We start from the raw sequence: 19,876 nt of genomic DNA, 5'->3' as shown, positions 1-19,876 counted from the left end.
GTTAGTTGTATTCTGAAATTTTTGCACTGCTTTCTATGTTCTGCTCAAAAATATTTACAGAAAACTTGGACCTATTAAAAATGGTTGAATTTTGAGATGTTACTGGTTCAGTGAAAGAAATATTGCCCATTGTTACTATATCCCAATCATTTCAAAAGTATAAGCTTTACCATCATAATTTAATGTGAAATTATGATCTCTGTCATTTAATAACTTGTTATAGATTTTGTCTGCAATTAAAGCTATGTCAGTGTTGCTACATAATACATTTTTAAAGGTTACAGATACTTTAGCCCTCATCAGTAACTAGGATTATAATAGTAAATATTCCACTGGAACATCAACAGCAGATTTTTAAGCATAAATTCTTTGTAGGCATTAATTCAAAATAGTACTGAAACCCATACATTATAACACAGTAGGATAATTTTGATTATTGTCTTTAAGATGAGAAGTTTATTGCATAAATAAAAAATATTGTTTCAGATTCCATCAATCTCATGTCCATGTCATGGATTTGTGTTTTTAAAGTCCAGAGAGATTATACTGCTGTATGGTTAAACTCTCAGAAAAGCATGTGAAAACATTGCTGCCGCATTATTTTAATGACTTCCTTTTTGAAATGTGTGTACTACAAACACTGCATAATGAACAGCAATTCTTAGAAATATAGGCTATGTTTATCTAATTTCAATTTTGAACATTTGTATTATTCTTTATTTTTAAATTCTGCTAATTAGGAAAACAAATATAGGAGCTAATAATTATAGCTAGTCTATTCCTTAGAAAATTAAAATTGTTAACACCCCAACTTGTAAAATTATAGTGTCTTTTGTTTTCTTCCTATTTGCATTCCTTGATATGCCTTTTCAGACAGAATTTACTTTTTTTGTTTTCCACAGAGAGCTGAATTTCAAATGCTGCAACATCTCATATTAGATAGTCGAGCAATTTTTGAGCATTGCAAAACTTACATTTAGGAAAGTGTACATAAATTAAATTAAAAACCCCAAAATGTAGATTTTTCTCCTTCATTAGGTGTACCCAAGAAATTATTACAAGTTTGCTTATAATAATTCAAGTAAAAGTTTACTTTTTTATTTTAATTTTTAAACTTTTTTATAGACCAAATAAAGGGATTTTCTTTCTAATTGCCTTTCTTAACACTCACACTGACTTCTGGTCATTTTTGGAATACAGAGTGTATTTTAAATGCAAGATGATTTAATTTAGTTGGTTTAATCCACAGTTTCAACTTTTGCCTTTTCTTTTAAAACAAGTTTCTTAAAAGCATCTGCAGAAGCCTTGTTTTGATTACCCTTTATCCTTCAGCCTTAGATCAGTATCAGTTTTTTCCCCCTAGCTCATAATCCATTATAGAAAATACTGCAGATTTCTACAGCATGACCAAAACTCCACTTTATGTTTGCAATTTTCCGTAAGATTTGTATAGCATAAAGTAAAAATGTTTGCTTTAGGAGACATCTGCTATAAATAAAACGACAGTGTAAATTTTCAAGAAAGCTGCACAATTGCTGTAAAGGCTCAAAGCAGGAACCTTCTAGAGCAGGTTCCAACACTTAGAGATTTTCCAGTGGGTCAACAATGCTCACCTCAATGTTCTTGAACCCCCCACCCAACTCCTGGTTTTCCCAGCCTTTCTACCAGCACCCGAAATTGCGATGAAATTAGCCTGTAATGCTTTCAACGCCCTTGGAGATCAGCTTTCATTCTCCGGGAAACATGTGAATGGCATTAAAATCCGCTTCCCATTCTCACAAAATATTTGCTCAAAATTCTTAAGAAATTTGAACCAGTTACTTCAGATTCTGATAGTATCTTTATTGAATAGCATCAACCAGCTTGAAAGGGTCAGCCATCCTGGTCAGTGACACATATTTTTTAAGAAGTTTCCAGAACTATAGAACTTCTTGGAAGCACTCTGCCTCAGGAGTATCTTGTTAGGGAGCATAGAAACAAACTGGCATTTGTTTTCCCTAAAGTTTCTTGCCAGTGTTCTTTACAAATGAGTAATATTGTCCTTATAATATGCTTTTTATAAATGACAGAATATTTTCTTTGGTTTAGTTCTTCTAAAGTGAAGAACTCCATAGTGGATAACAGAGAAATATAAGAAATCAATGAGTAAGAAAGGCAATGACAAACTGAATGCATAATGCAATTCACAGAAATGCAGAGTCTCTTTATTAAAAATAGTCTTAGAAAAATATAAGCAAAACATTTAAAATTCTTCATTGCTGTCATTTATATTTTCTAAGATAGACAGGGAAATCATATCATTAAATATTAGTATTTTAAAATAAAATTATGAAATTATATAAGATAACAAATACATTATAGTCGAGTTCTGTCCTTAATAAAAAGTCTGAGAAATTGATGGAGAAATATGTAAATTAAGACATTATTTTTAAGATAGTATAAAAGGATGTAACAATTTGTGTGAACATTTTTTCATTTATTTACTGGAAGTGCATATTTTTCCTAATTCTTTGAAATACATTTTAAACTGCTTTTTTATTATAAATTCCAAAAGGCGAAATTATTATATTGTAAAATTGATTTTATACCAAATAAAATTCAGATAGAGGGTCTAAACTAATCAAATGATAGAAACTTAACTCAGGAACATTACCGGATGTGTTGTAATCCTGTGTATGTATTTGTAAATATACCCTTTTAAAGTTACTGTTATCAAAAATAACACTGTAACTTTTTCAATCAGCACCTGCCTAACACATATAGAAATTGCATAAATAGGTATGACTATCAAAAATATTGCCAATATATCTTTTTACAAGACTCTTCTCCCTTTTATAAATGATTTAATTTCCTCCTATCTCTTTGAGTCCTTTATCTTTTCCAGTGTCCTACCATGCAATGTGTGTGAAACTTTATCAAAAACTTCCTGTTATTACTGTAAATGACTGTGTAAGCAGAGCTATTGCTTATCTGTCAAGGGGCCTTTTACCCCCTTTCTTCAGTAATTTTCTCCATTTCTTTGTGTATGAAAGGGTTCCCCTGCTATTTCTTGCCAAGTATTTGTACCTTAACAGCTTTGAATTTTAGTAAGGGGATACAGTAGAAACTATTCATGAAATAAACTTGTGATTCCATAAAGAGGAAAAAAGGGCATTTATTTTACCACATCTCTTTCTTTAACAAGTATTTGGAGTGAAAAATTTCTATATGGTGGGATATTATGGAAGAGCTTGGCAAGCTCCATGTGGCGTATTTGATATGCCAAATACAATAACAATAACAAGTCTCATTCCCCTGACCCTGAAAAAGCCTCCAATCGTGGGAAAGATGAGTAAGGAGAGGCTGCTAAAATCTCGGAGCCGGGATGATTGGAGACGTTACTGGTGCCTGCTCAAGCAAATGGATGAACAGTGGGATGACAGTCATACAGTGACACAGTGATGTTGGGATATATTCCTGTGTTATAGAAAACATATTTCTTTATCATGTTTACTATCCTTTCTCTTCCTTCTTGTTCATTTTTCTTGTATTATTCGAATGAGATGATTACTACTTTTTCAATTATTTATTTTTAAATCTCTTACAATTAGCCAACATGAGAAAATGCAATCTTTTGATAGGACTTATTTTCTGAAGCTCTATTATAGCTGGTTAGTCATGATTTTTGACATTTATCCAATTTTATTTTCTTTGTGAGCTTTCTTTAAAAAATCAAGGTTTTGCTGCTTTCCACCCAGACAAGACCCCAAGTGGCCCCACACGAACAGCTCCTCCGTTCCTGACCATGATCCCGGAGGCCCACTAACTACTTTTGGAACCCAGCGGCCATTTCTTGCAGAAACGGCTCTAGACTGTGAACTAAGTTACGGCCCCATGCCGCCCCAGGAGGGGAAAGGGTTTTCTCTTTCAGCCTTTCCTTTCAGCGGCAGTGGTGGCGGCGTGGTGACCACCATCTTTTAGAACCCACTAAGTAGAGGTACAAGCTTGCAATGATGCAACTTCTGACAGAAATTTCTCTGGACTTAGTTACTAGAATATCAGAAATCCAAAGACCTCATTTGCTCTTCATTCTCAGCAATGGAAACAATTTATCAAATGATGACTTTTTGGCAGGTCTCATTGTTGGGGGAAAACCCCAAATAATAATAGTAAGTTTTCTGTTGAAATATTGAATGTAATCAAAGTAAAGAGAGAGTAAAGTGAAAATCATAAGCCAGCCAGGGGGGAGGTGGGAGATGGGGGTGGGATGGGAGGTATACTGGGGTTCTTGGTGGTGGAACATGTGCATTGGTGAAGGGGTGGGTGTTTGATCATTGCATGACTGAGACTTAAACCTTAAAGCTTTGTAACTTTTTTCATGGTGATTCAATTTTAAAAAATCAAGGTTAATTAGTTGAATATTATACTTTAAAAAGGAGTTGTGATGCTATTCTATTATTGGCTGTATAATTTGGAAAGAGGCTGAATATTAGGACTGTTTCATTTCTGCCATTGTCAGAAGCAGAGTGATTCTATTTTGGGCAGTGCAGGAAACAGGTCACTTTGAAGATCCAGATTTTGAGAAATATTGTCATGATAAAAGAATAGCTAGAAACTTCTTTAAAATAACCATAAAGATTGAACGACATGCATAGGAGCCTCACCAGTAGGCTGGAATTCTATTTTATACTCAATAAAAACTTGCTTTTTCATATCTCTACTTTTACCTAAATGCTACTTCAGATGTATAAAAATATCCTTTATCAAAATTAGGCATTCCATTCTTCCCCCTATATCACACACAAATTAGCTTCACAGGCATGAAATGGAAAATAAGCGTCTGTGAATTTATGTGTATTGAAATTCTGTAATAATGTAGGAAGTGTAGAAACTACCACTGAAAGGCTATATACATATTGATAATTATTGAATAGTTTTTGAAGGCAAAAAATAGCAAAAATAATTAAGAATGGCAAAAGACAAAATCCTCCAATTATCAGCTTTACCTCCTGAATGGCAAATTTATTTTCAGTACCGTTACTACAAGCAGATGTCTTCATTGGCTGACCACCAGGCAAGGACTACCTCAGATTCCATACCTAGCACTGCATGGTCCCATGAATATCACTGATAAAGCTTATGATCACTGAGTTGGGGACAGATTTCACATCACTGTGTCTGGCCCCACAAAATACAAATATGAAAGTGTCAAGCTGTTTTCCAAAGTGACAGGACAATTTTTATATTGACCACAGCAAGAACAAAATGTTCTTTCACATTTTTTCTTTTGGTTATAGCCAGAGGTGCTCAGGTGCTAACTTATAACTTGGTGCTTGAGGGTAGGGTCACTCTTTGCAGTGCTCAGGGGATCATGGGTTCCAGAGAGTAAGTGTATGCCTCCTACTAGCAAAACCTGTGCTTCAGCCCTTTGAGACATCTCCCAACCCACTTTCCTCACATTTTTGCCAGCAGTTATTTGGTCATGATATGGATTTCATCTATTCTAATAGATACGTAATGGTATTTCATATTTATTTACAATGTTCATGTTAAAAATATTTCTAAGCTTTTATGTCATTTCTAGATCATGCTAATAAGAACTAGAATTATGGAAAGTGAATAAAATAGATTTTAAAAAATCTTCTCTGTGTAGTATATTCTCATGAGTAGAGATTGGAATCAATGAAAGCAGTGGGTATGTGTATAAAAAATGCCAAATTATAAAATTACAATCATGTAAAAAATTTATCATTTGGGTGTTGTAGATTGAAAAATAGTACAGAAGTTAAGATGCTTGCCTTGTTCACAGTTGACTTCATTTGATTCCAGGCAGTGCATATATTTTTCTAAGCACCGCCAGAAGTAATCTCTGAAGATCACTGTATCACTGTATCACTGTCATCCTGTTGCTCATCGATTTGCTTGAGCAGGCACCAGTATTGTATCCATTGTGAGACTTGATGTAACTGCTTTTTGCATACCCAATACACCACGGATAGCTTGCCAGGCTCTGCCATGTGGGCAGGATACTTTCGGTAGCTTGCCAGGCTCTACAGGAGGGGCAGAGGAATCAAACCCGGGTTGGCCGCATGCAAGGCAAATGCGCTACCTGCTGTGCTATTGTTCCATTCCTAGAGCCAGGAATAATCTCTAGGATGGGGGCTACAAATTAAAATTGTCTGGTGAAGGCCACAGAGAAAGTACAGGAATTATGATTTATGCTTTAGAGGCATCTGATCCTTGTTTAAACTGGTACACATACCATTGTATGTGTACCCCTAATGCCACTAGGATTGGCCAATATGTGAATAATTGCTGGGAGGGTCTTCCAAGTCTCAAGCACACCATTGGGAGGTCAACCCCTCCCCAATAAAATGAAATAGTTCAGTAGAGAAGATGGACTGGATCGATAGCACAGCAGGTAGGGCATTTGCCTTGCACGTGGCCAATCGGAGTTCGATTCCTCCATGCCCCTCAGAGAGCTTGGCAAGCTACGGAGAGTATCCCTCCTGCATGGCAAAGCCTGGCAAGCTACCCATGGTGTATTTGATATGCCAAAAACAGTAACAACAAGTCTCACAATGGAGATGTTACTGGTGTCTGCTCGAGAAAATCGATGAACAACGGGACGACAATGCTATGACAGTGCTCATAGAGAAGACATTATTGGAAAGATGACATTGAGCAAAGATTGAATAAAGAAAGAATGCAGTCAAGCAAACACATGGGAGTGATGTTGCAAACAGTAGGAATAAGAAGCAAAATACCCAGTGTTAAGAGCAGAGTGGGCTTGGTCAAGAGGCAAAGAGGTGATGAGAACTGGGAAGTCCTAATGGTTGTATTATAGAAGACCTAATAGGTCATCAGCAGGACTTCTATATCACTATAGGAGGAGGGAACAGTCATGAGAGACTTTGGTGAAGGCACGATCTGTTCTTCAAAGCCTCAGTGTGGAAATTTACTGAAAATAGCTCATGGGGTTCTATTGAAGACATATAGACCAGGTGACAAATCATTGAAATCAATTATACTAGAGATGCTACTACTTGTATTAGATTAGGACAGAGTGATGACTATGTATAGAACGCCTGTAATGTTGCCTGTCACATAGGATTATGATTACTATTATTATTTTCCTCATTTTCATCACTAATATGAAGTATAAACACCCAATTTCCTACATCATGTTTTCAATTATGACATCATATTCTATGATGTAAATACAATTGTATTCAGTACAGTTATTATAACTAGTTAGAAATCACATAATCCAATTTCTTATACTTTGAAAAATAGAAAATGTTCCTATTGTATTAGATTTTTATGATGTTGCCAGGGCATGTCTGTTAAATATTTTCCTACACTGAAATATATTTAGCTTGTTTAAAATAAAATTCAGTGCCAATTTTCAATCTTCTAGCAAGCAAGTCAAAGTGTCATATAAAAATGAAAGCATAGACTTTTTAAAGTTGTGGGCTCTGAAATATATTTCTTCTTTCTAGGGGTAGCAATATAAGGGTGAATGAATGAATAGGTGAATGGGGGTATTTTGCTTGGAGGCTTTGTTCTCTAAAAGTGGGAATATGGAGGGGAAATTTTGGGAAGAGAGCTGCTAAAAACATTGCTATTTCTATTATAGTTTAGCTAACACAGTTATGTATACTGCTGCCATTTATGGTTTTTCATGTACACTGTTACTGTATTTCATCTTCATCAAAGTGCCCAAGACAGTTAGTTCCTATATCCCTCTGCAACTTCTAGTCTACCTCTTCACTTCCTCCCCAAATCTCCTCCCACCATTTGATAATCTGAGTTTTAGAACACAAGGCCTAGCCCTATCCAGATATGCCGTCTACTGAGTGCTACCAAATGTTCAGAGAAAACTTATTACTTAACACTCTTCATGCTCTTCCATTAAATCTGGATGCTATATGTCTATCTAATGATGTGGGCATGAAATTAAGATCAATCCTGCTTTCCTCTTGAGAGTGGAACACACTGTCTGGGATCTCAGAGAGCATATGCAGCAGCTGATTGAATATTAAAAGTGAATACAAATTCTAGAGAAATTCTGTAACTATTAGTTACCTAAATTTATCTCACCAATGATATAAGTGTAGATGTACATAGACATGGATGTACATAGACAGAGATATACTTCCCCATAAGAAGTAGTTTTGGAATGTGCTCTCAGTATGACTAGCACTCTTAGTCACTATGGACACAGTCACTTGATCACTTGATCACTTGACATCCCGTTACTCATCGATTTGCTCTGGCAGGTACCAGTAATGTCTCCATTTGTCCCTGTTTCATGCTAGTGTGGCATCTGTTCACTCCAGGAACATGAAGAACCTCAAACCATTTGTTCAGGGTCTTGACGTAGAAGTCTCACCAACTCATAGGTGGGTGGCCACGTGTTCTTCTGACTGCTTATGGAATCCAGTTGGTAATGAATCTAGTCCAGCAGTCGTCTTCAAATCGCATTACGTGTCCGGCCCACCTGATTTTCGACTCCTTGGCAAACGAGACAGCATCCCTGATTCTCAATTGTTGATGGAGGTCAGAACTCCAGATTCATTCTCTCACTTGAGTGAAATATGATACTCCAAGCATAGCTCTTTTGATTCCTCTTTGGGATACTGAATAGCTTTCTCATTCTGTGTTTGTAGGGCCCAGGTCTCTGAGGTGTATGTTAGTGCAGTCCAATGGTGGAGTCGAAGAGATGCCCAGAGACAATGAAGACAATGTTCATGATAATGTTCATGAAAACAATGTTCACGAAGACAGTGTTCATGAGAAATGGACTAGTTCCTGATGTTCCATTTGCTCTCAACAGAACGAACATCTCCGAATGCAGCAGTTATGTGTACCTACATCAAGAACTCAACATGACGAATGACCTGGCACCTGAGCTATGCAGGCAGAAGAAAGTGGTGTGGAACACCTTCAAGAGCATTGAAGAAATAACTAAGAGGATGAAGAACCTCCAGTTCTAGGTACAGACACAGTAGTGATAAAAATGTGTGCTTTTGGAGATGCTGCTAAGTGAAGAGATTTCTGAGGAACTGATATAAGAAAAAGACACAGGGATTGGGAACTTGGCTCAGGAGCTGAGCACATGTACACATAAGAACCGAAGTTCACTCTCAGTTACCTTATGCTCCCCCTCCACCCAGTTATTAGCAGATGTAGTATTGAAGGTTTTCTAGATATGATTCTAGTGCCTAGTAGACCTCAATGTCATCAGACAGAACAACACAGTATTGTAGCACCCTATCATTGAACCTACCCAACACTTGTTTGAATATCACCAGGACTTAATGAGCACTGTTTAGAGCCACCGCTTCTCAAAAGAAAGAGAGAAAGAAAGAAAGAAAGAAAGAAAGAAAGAAAGAAAGAAAGAAAGAAAGAAAGAAAGAAAGAAAGGAAGGAAGAAAGAAAGAAAGAAGGAAAGAAAGAAAAAAGAAAGAGAAAGAAAGAAAAAAAGAGAAAGAAAGAAAAAAAGAGAAAGAAAGAAAGAAAGAAAGAAAGAAAGAAAGAAAGAAAGAAAGAAAGAAAGAAAGAAAGAAAGAAAGAAAGAAAGAAGGAAGGAAAGAAAGAAGGAAAGAAAGAAAGAGAGAAATGAATGCAGCAGAGTAGTAAAGATAAATGCCACATATGGAACAAGTAACATTTTTCTGGTAGAAAATATTTCAAGTACAAAAACTAAGAGGTGACAGCATTTCTGGTTAACTCTAGAATATCAAGATTTGTGTCTACATATCCTTAAAACTTGGGAAGTCTATGAGATGAAGCTACTTGGAAAGAACAATGGGTTTCATATCATGAGAAACCCTGCTGGCTGAGACCATGATTTTCATTTTGGAAAGATCAGACTAAAGCAGGGAGAGTAGAGAAATTCAGAGTATGGGTTGATCTAATCAGTGCTACAGACTCTCACGGGAGACCAGGGCTTGAACTAGGTATTGAATAAACCTGAAAATCCTTTTAGACTAGAAATGACAGTGTTTCTTATGGCGGGGTGGGGGGGGGAGGAGGAGAAAGACAGCTTTAACATAACTAGCCACGTTAATCACGTGGTTGCTTCTCTACCAATGTTAGAGAAGTTGAGGTGCTAGGGACATTTGGGAGTTTCGAAGTCTGGGAGATAGACATGAAATCCACAATATTTCTGAAGTACAAAATATTTGGGGGTTCTGGTTTCAGGGCTTATTCCTGTTCCTACACACAAGGATCACTCCCAAATGGGAGCGGGAAGCAAATGGATGCTGGGGAGGTAATCCAGGTCAGTCATGTGCAAGGCAAGAACCCAGACCGCTGTACTATTGCCCCAGCCCCAATATACTTTTATTTTCTAATTGAGTAAAAAGTTTTTTGGGGGAGGGTGATATTTTTGGATCTATGCTCAATGATCACTCTTTGTAAAGTTTGGGGAAAGATAATCGCTGCCTGAGATCAAACCAGAGTTAGCTACATGCAAAGCAAAAGACTTAACCCCAGTGCAATCTCTCTGTCTTTCTGAAATATACATATTTAGTAAATATAAAATATATTTAGTAAATATAAATATGTATATATTTATGATTTTTATATTTACTAAATATATATTTGCAATATATATTTGCTATATATTCATATTTACTCTGCTATATATATATATTTTTTTGGTTTTTGGGTCACACCCGGCGATGCACAGGGGTTACTCCTGGATCTTCACTCAGGAATTACCCCTGGCGGTGCTTAGGGGACCATATGGGATGCTGGGATTAGAACCCGGGTCGGCCGAGTGCAAGCCCTACCCGCTGTGCTATCGCTCCAGCCCCCACTCTGCTATATTTTTAACAAAAGGATTTCTAAAAGACATCTATAAATATATTTTAATACATTTATTATAAATATATTTATTTTAAAAATCCTCTTGTTAAAAAGTCGTAGAGTTAAGCTAAAACAAAGAGAATAAATATTATCAGTAAGGCAGAGTTCAATCCAGAGCCCGGCACTTCAGAAGTTCTTCCCAGAACTCACAGGAGTGGTCTCTGAGCACAGAACAGGACTTAGCCTGGAGTACAATCTGGGTGTGACCTCCAAAAAAAAAAAAAAAACAAAAATAAACTCTACCAGTGATTCTCAAATATAGTATGAATATTTAGCCGACTTTAAACAGCATCCACCTCCAAAATTCTCAAATGGATCATACCTTACCGTTATGGTATGGCCCCTTTATTTTTCATCTATTTATTTTTTTAAATTTTATTGAATCACCGTGAAATAGTTACAAGCTTTCATGTTTGGGTTACAACCTCACAATGATCAAACACTCATCCCTCCACCAGTGCACATTCCCCACCACCAATATCCCGGGTATACCCTCCCTTTCCCGCCCTTCCCCTGCCTCTATGGTAGACAATATTCCCCACACTCTCTCTCTACTATTAGGCATTATGGCTTGCAACACAGACACTGAGAGGTCATCATGTTTGGTCCATTATCTTCTTTTGGCGTGCATCTCCCATCCCGACTGATTCCTCCAGGCATCATTTTCTTAGTGATCCTTTCTCTATTCCATCTGCCTTCTCCCCTCTGCTCATGAAGCAGGCTTCTAGCTGTGGAGCAATCCCCCTGGTGGTATGGCCCTTTTAATCCTTAAGAAAAAAATCAGGTTTTATTCTATTGATCTTTGTAATCTGTATTTGTATGGTTTTGTTTTCTTTTATTTTCCTTGTAACCTCTGGTATTAACATTTGGTATTTACATACCGAAAATATCAAGTTGTCACAGTTTTGCAAAGAACATTGCATCTTTATGTGCAGAGGTGTTGACAAATCTTGACACTATTCCCTCAGTTTTTTGGGAAGACAGTTTGTTATGGATGAACCAGAAATATCTAAAGTTGGTCAGAATTTTAATTGCTGTTCTGTATTTTTAATTATAAATAATTTTTAGCTTAATTTAATCATTCCCATTTTAGTTTCTTAGGGGATGTTTCACTAAGCTTGCAGCATGTAGTCATGTATATTTGATCCAATAGTATTTTTGGATTGTAAAATCCCTAAAGCATTGAATCCCAATGTACTGTGATTTGAATATGAATCATCCATACTCCCTATTGCTAAAACAGATGTCTACCTAATTCCCTCCTTCATCTCTCAACTTGCTTAGGCAATGATACTTTGTTGTTACAACTGAATTCATTTTTCACTGGAAGAAGCAATCAGGTAAGGGATATGGATTATGAAGTCTGTTGTGACAAAAACGTATAGCCGAAAGTTCAGTTAAAATTGTGGTAGTTATTAGTATACACATAGATGTTTCTTCTCATTTTTCATTTATTTTTATATTGAGCCACATTAGTAATGAGTTTTAAATTTTTTCTGCAATTTTTCAGAATGTATACAAAAATAAATAAATAGATATGACATCCACCATTTGGGGGCTCTTCTCTTTATATGCTTGATTTAGTGACAAATACCTTTGCAACTGAGTTCTGGTTGCATTAATTTCTTTGTTTCATCATGAAAAGTTACCTAACTTCATACTGCCAGGTTTTTATCTGTAAATTTGTATCATGGCATTTTGTTTTCAGGCTGTATCGTGAGGGTTCTGTGGGATGACAATGGACCAAAACCAAAAAGAAAAAAATATTGTAGAATATTTTCCATTATAAAGTATAAAGCAAATTAAAGAGACTCCTTTCATATGAGTCAATACATTTGTGGCTAAAAATAAAAAAATTTTCATAGGGAATAATTATTTAATTGAGGTAAGATCCATTCACTTCTAGAAATATAAACTGCTAAGATTAAATAAATCTGTAAATTAAGCTTTAGATATTGAATGATTTAAAAATTTTATTCTCATTTAAGTGAAAGAGAAGGAAATTGATTGGGACAGATTTGGTAATTATGTATAACTGCAAAGTAATATTCTTTTAAAAAATTGCAAGGGCAAAACATTTTGATTATCAAAAATGTTGTCTGTAAAAGTCATACACCAATGATACAGCAACATAATGGTAGTCTAGAAACTAAAGTTTCCATTAATAATAAGACTATGAAAAACTGTCAGTGAAGAAATACAGGACTAATGTAATAAAGACTCCCAAGAAAGGGTGTGGTCTGGGAAACTACATAGAATAAGGAAATAGAGATTGTTTTTCTCTGTGTCCTAGTGTATAAAACAGTATTATTAACATGTACACTTGGCTTGCATTTTTATTAGGTACTTACAACATAGCAATAACTTTTTTTTTAAATTTTATTTTATTGAATCACCATGTGGAAGGTTACATAGGTCTCAGGGTTATGTCAGTTATACAATACTCAAACAGCCTTCCCTTCACCAGTGCCCATATTCCATCACCAACCCCAGTATACCTCCCGCCCCCTCTCGCCCCCCAACCCCTGCCCACATAAGTGATAAATTTCACTTCATTTTCTCTTTACCTTGGTTACATTACATGTTTCAACACATAACTTGCTATTGTTGTTGGAGTTTCCTCCCAAAAAAAAGACAGTCCTACTGCCAAGGAAGCATTTGATAATTAGTTTTCCATTGCTGAGAATGTAGAGATATTAAGTCCCGTTGCTCCAGGTACATAACTTTTCTTTTTTTTTCCCCCTTTCTTCCCGTGCCATCGAGTTCATGCCTGTTTAGTAATCCTCATAATATGACTGACGCCACGCTGCCCAACAAAGGGAAAAAAATCGAGAAAGAGGGTTATTTCCCGTCGTCAGCTGGCGTGGGGCTATGGCTTAGTTGATAGTCTAGCAGCATGTCTGCAAGCAGTTTCTGGAACCAAAAGTAGTGCGCTGGTATTGGGCCCGGCTCAAGACTCCACCAGCATCCCGCTGTTCCAAGTACATAATAATTTTTTTTCCCCCTTGTATCCCATTCCCGAGACACCAAGTTTATGTCTGCTTAATGGACATCATAATATGGCTGACGTCACACCGCATTTCTTCCTGGGAAAGAAGGCTATTTCTTTTCCTCAGCTGGCGTGGGGTTATAGCTTAGTTCAGTCTAGAGAGATGGCTGCTACTTTGATTGCCTTCAATATTTCAACAAAAGACTTACTATTCTTGTTAGGATTTCCCCCCCAAAGTCCAACCCACTAAAAAGGAACCATTTCATATTGCTGATGGTTAGATGACATTAGGTCCGCGGCCGCATAGTTTTGGATTTCTGTATAAAGTCCAGGGAAAATTCTGCCAGAAATTACATCACTGCAAGCTTTTACCCTTCTGTGGTGCTCATAAGATGGAAAAATCTAGAGAGAGATACCCTTCCCCACTGGCACAGCCTGGCGTAAACTCTCAGTTCACATTCTGGAAGTATTTCAGTGGGCTGCTGGTGTCCAAAGTCGTTCATTTGGGCTCCTTGGTCTTGCTTGAGCGGCAGCAGAGGCTGAAAGCAGCAATAACTTTTAAAGGGAGGCAAGGGGGGAAAAGATGAAAGAGGTTCAAGTACCCATTGTATTTATTTTTGTTTATTTAATTATTTTTTTACTTATTAGGACTTTTCAGTCAGAAAGATTATGTTAAAAATAAAATGCTTAAAGTCTTTTATGTGATAGCATCATTAAAATTTTTTTCTGATTATTTATTTCACTGCATTAACTCTTATCATCCTTAAGACCAGTTTTTCTCCGAATCCCATAGCTAGGCTAAATCCTCTTGGAAAGGAGATAAGACCTTGACTTTCTTCTAATATCAATTTATTTTATTGCATGCTCTAACATGTCTTAACACCTCTACTTTCCTCAAAGGTGCCCTTTAGTTTAGATGCTAAGGTCAGTATATGCACTGCATGGGACATTCTAGGTAGGGTATTCCAAAGAAGCAATGACATTACAAATAAGATAGTCTTAAAGTGTGAGCAAGATGTTAAAACACAGTGCTAGTTCAAATTTGTGCCAGAATTAACGAACCTGTGTCAACAGTTGTCAACAAGAAATGTTTTGTTGTGTTTTATAATTAATTTTTGTTTTTTATATAGGGGTCATTCTCCATGACGATTGGGGAGGAGAATGGGTTACTTCTGGAGATTCTCAGTTTAGCAATGCATCTGGGGATGTGCTAAAGGGGACACCAGAGCAGTGTTGCTAGGTGGGAAAATGAGAGAACCATATAGTTATGGGGATTGAGTTAGAGTTTCACACATTCTCCATTGCTGATGCCAATTTTATTTTTCTTATGTGATGGCTCATGTATTATTGGTGAAGTGTTATTTGATACTAAATATTGGGCAGCTATTTAAAAAAGTCAGTAAAATATTTTAATTAGTTTAAAGTGCTCAGGGATAAGGACCAGAGAGATACAGGGATTAAGTTATATAACAGACCTGGATTTGATTCCTAGCACCAAATATGGCCCTCTTAGCACCTCTAGGAGCTATCCTTAAGCACAGAGCCAGGGGAGGCCCAGGTACTCTTGGGTGTGGCTCAAAACCCAAATAAAAAGGTGATAGAATTTTGTTGACCAAAAAAATGAGGACTTTTGAGAAGTGATTATATTAGGAAACAACATAAGAAGCTATAGAACATTTCAGAAATTTTAAGTTGGAAGTTCCTGATGAAACCTAGTCCATGGACCAAGATAGGCTGTTAGAGTAAATTTTTAAATACTCGGCCATTACTGTGTTAATGGTGGTTTTCTTTCTTCTGAAACTTTTACTTTCTATTAGAAAACATATGAAAGATTTAGAGGGTTTTGTTCCCACAGATATGATAAATGTAGTCACATGTATGGTGAATCCAACAATACCCAAATGCTGCATGACTTTCCGTCATCCTATCTTGCACAGCAAAGGATTGCAGAGTTGTCTACATCTGAACGATGCTCGTCATAGTGCATCAGAAAGTACTGTGTGTACTGAAAGCACCGACAGTACATTTCTAAACATTGGCCTGAGTCCTAACTCCCTGACTCCTAACCTAGGAATGCAATAAAACACTTCCATTACTCTTCATTGTTTCACATACAAATGGCTTCTCTCTCGAAGAGGCAATCTATCAATCCAAAAGTTCCAAAGCACTGATAAAATTTTACAAGAAAAAGCATCCAATCTCATCAAAAAATGGAGAGAAGAAATGAATATAAACTTCCTCAAAGAAATTGAAATGGCCAAAAGACACATGAAAAAATGCTCTTCATCACTAGTTAGTCATCAGGGTGATGTGAGTCAAAACTATGTGATATCATCAAACACTGAAGAGACAGGCACACATCTAAAAGAACAAGAATAACCATTGCTTGTGTGGACATATGGAGAAAAGGAGAGAGAGACAGAGACAGAGAGAGACAAAGAGATAAACACACATATGAGGCGAGAAAGAGAGAGAAGACAGACAGACAGACAGACACACAGAGACAGGGGGCAGAAGTGACTGCCATAGATGCAATAGGTGCAGACTAGTGGAGTGGTGGGAGGGAAACTGGGAAATTGGTACTGGGAAATGTACATGGTAGAAGGATGGGTGTTGGAATATGACTGAATCGAAACATGACGGGTGTGACTGAAATCCCATCATAAACATCTTTGTAATGGTCTATGGTCTATCTCACAGTGATACATTAAAAAAAATAAAAGAGTATCTCCTCACCTGGAGGCAGCTACCCCCCAAGTAGACTATTTCATGTCAGACAGAATTTCTTTCTCAGTCATAAAAGATCACAAAGTACTGAAGACTCCTGGAACTCTGTGAAGACTCTTGTAACACCGAAGTTTCTAAATGCAAGAGTGAATATCACCATGCCAGTGGAAATCCCAATAGACTGTTATAAAAAAAATAATTGTAAAGCAAAAAATAACCCCTTCCTAGTATGCTTGTTTTGAGTATTTATGTTAAAAAGTTGAGGCATATCAGAATTAAATAAGTTTTGAACCATTTAAGCTAATGAGATTGCATCTAACCTAGAGCATGGATAAAATGGCTGCATTTGAATTCCTGATACTATATACTAGCTGTGTGATGTTTTTCAAGTTATATAATTACTGTCTCCGTTTCCTCATCAGTTAAATGTAGCAGAAGATCAGTTTTATAACTTACATATGGAACACACAGAAAACAGTCTACAATAATAACTACAAATTGGTCTCACTAGGTAACATGTCAGTATGTTATCATTGATTACTTCAATAAGGCTAGATCTTAATTTCTACAAGGTTAATTGTCCTAAGAAAATTACTAGTTTGACTAAAAAGAGGAGATAATGAAACCTAAATTTTAGGCTATCATTAATTACACTCATAACTATATGGAAATATGTATGCAAAAATCAGACAAGAACAATAATAGTACAGTGGGTACAGCATTTACCCTGCAAGTGCCAGACCTGGGTTTGATCCCCAGTATCCAATATGGTCCCCTGGTGACTGCCAGGAGGAATCCCTGAGCATTTCTGAGTGTATACCCAAAAACAGACCACAAAAGTATGCAAAAATCAATATAAAATATATGAACAAGTCTAGATGGTGCTCTGTGTTATTGTTTTCAAAATTATTACATTATATTGTGATCATCTCAAACCAAGTTTCTTTTCTATTTTGTTTTTTTAATTTTTTTGGTCACATCTGTCAGTATTCAAGGCTTACTCCTGGCTCTGTGCTCAGGGATCACGCCTCAGGGGGTGATATGAAGTGCTGCAGATTGAACCAAAGTCATGTGTATAAGGCAAGTACCCTCCCTGTTATACTATCTCTACAAATCCAGACTATGCTTCTTAAGTTTGTTTTATATTTTTATAATTAGGGAGGTTGAAAAAAGTGACTTTTAATTCTTCAGCACCATTTAGGAAATTTGCACATTTGCTTACTCTGGAAAGTATGCAATTGAGTTTACTAAAACATATGGATGTTTACTATAAATGTTTAATTTCTATGATCTGCTTTCACATGTGTATATCAGGAATAGTGATAATATTTTAACCTGGTAAAGAAATGCATGCTATGTAAGTGTGTAAAGTGTGCTTCACATTATCATTTTGACTATCGTGTCAGTTATTTGAACAACATGTGAAAATTTAGTTGAATGTAAAATTTCATCATCTACATATTTATTTTCTCTATTCTCAGAATATATTTCATATGATTACTACCAGCATAATTCCAACTGACTTCTACGAAGATTTCAGTCACCTGAATTAACAGCCTGCAGCTGTCATTATGGAAAGGCCCCAGAAGGAGCTTGTAAAATATTGGAAGTATTTCTTAAATCTTAAAAAAAAATTCAGAAAGTAAAAGATTTCTTGTCAAGAATTAATGTAAAAATGCATCATTAGAAACCAAGGATTTTTAAATCTATTGACATTTCAAATTCTTTCTACCCAGATTTCTTTTTGTTTTACATTACTATGTGTGTTATTTCAACATTATTTTAAAATTGCTACATATCTTTGTGCCATAAATAAAATAGATGAAAATATAGATATAGAAGTTTTGAACTTTAAAGTACTTGGAAATATGTTTTTGAAAAAGAGAACTATACAAACTAGGATAAAATCAATGCAGGAAAAGAAGCTAAAATCTAATAGTCGTAGCTTACCATCAGAAAACTAAGCAAATCTTGATTTTATTTCATTCAAAATGAATCTTGAAAAATTTTCTGAGTATATGCCTCCTCTTTTCCAGATAGTGTTTAGAGGCTAGAATAAAGGACAAAAGTAATGATAAAGTAAATGGGCTGAAACAGGTTTTGTGAATCTCATATCTTGCTGCTAGCATGCTCATATACAAATGTGAATATTATAATCCAAACATTTTTCCCTGTTTATGACACAGTAAGTTAAAATATATTACATAAAATAAATGCTATTATTTTTATTTTTTCCCTTACCGCGTTTTTCTGTTCTGTTACCTTCAAATTATATTGTTTTTGACTTGGAATTTGTACCACTAACTTTGACTCTAGAAAGGGTCTCTGATACTGTACTTGTTAGATTTATCTTTTTAAAGGGTAAAATGCATATTCCCTTGAGGATAAACAAAAATGAAGAACTGCACAATTTCAAATCATTTGCAATGTAACTTGTAAAACATTGTACGAAAAATCCCATATTTGTTCATAAAACAGAATATTTATAATTTTACTACTGCTTGAAGAATTTAAAGTATGTTGAATTAGCATTTCACAATGTCTTTAGAAAAAGATCTAGCATTAATAGCCACTAACCTTACCTGGTACTTTCAAGTAATTTTTGAGTTCTGAGCAAAGACAAGAAGATAAGGTGACCTATTGAGACATAGTATACATAATAGACCCTTATAGTTTCTTGTTTATTCATTTTTTGAAAATTATCGTAAGAATACTTACCAACCCCTGAGAATAATTTAAAATAATTTGATTTTGTTATTGTGAACTTCATTCCAATTTTAACCAATTATATTCTTTTTGAAAATATTTATTTTTATATACTACTTTGAATCTTCAATTTGCTATAGTTATTCTTGCCACAAGTGTCAAATTATGCACACATCCTTATACAAACATATAAAAATATCCACAGATCTCCCTCAACAATTAGATTTGTGATAAAATTATTATGAACTACTATTGTAATTTTGAAAATGTCTGAAAGGTAGAGGAAATTAGAACGTTAATTACTAACAGAAACGGGGAAGACCCCTCCTGTTTTCCATTCCCTCTTCTATTCAAAATATTCTGCAGGGGCCGGAGCGATAGCACAGCGGGTAGGGCGTTTGCCTTGCACGCGGCCAACCCGGGTTTGATCCCCGGCATCCCATATGGTCCCCCAAGCACCGCCGGGAGTAATTCCTGAGTGCAAAGCCAGGAGTAACCCCTGAGCATCGCTGGGTTTGACCCAAAAAAGCAAAAAACAAACAAACAAACAAACAAACAAAAAACCAAAATATTCTGCAATAGATTAGTATAACTACA

General features: G+C 35.9%; 1 long non-coding RNA gene across 3 annotated transcripts in view; it reads left to right on the top strand.

Moving 5' to 3' along the window:
* Window positions 1-17,653, top strand: part of LOC129404842 (uncharacterized) — a 198,985-nt gene extending 181,332 nt beyond the window's left edge. Inside the window, exons 5-6 of one of the 3 annotated variants that reach the window (XR_008630183.1) lie at window positions 8,819-8,978; window positions 17,561-17,614. This is a non-coding gene — a long non-coding RNA (uncharacterized LOC129404842). Of the gene's footprint in view, window positions 1-8,651; window positions 8,979-17,560 lie in introns of all 3 variants that reach the window. The other 2 variants (XR_008630182.1, XR_008630184.1) reach the window with 2 other exon arrangements.
* Window positions 17,654-19,876: the final 2,223 nt, after the last annotated feature.

This window comes from Sorex araneus, chromosome 5, assembly GCF_027595985.1.
Source record: "Sorex araneus isolate mSorAra2 chromosome 5, mSorAra2.pri, whole genome shotgun sequence".
Classification (NCBI taxonomy): Eukaryota; Metazoa; Chordata; class Mammalia; order Eulipotyphla; family Soricidae; genus Sorex; species Sorex araneus.
This window is presented reverse-complemented; position numbering and strand designations above follow the sequence as displayed.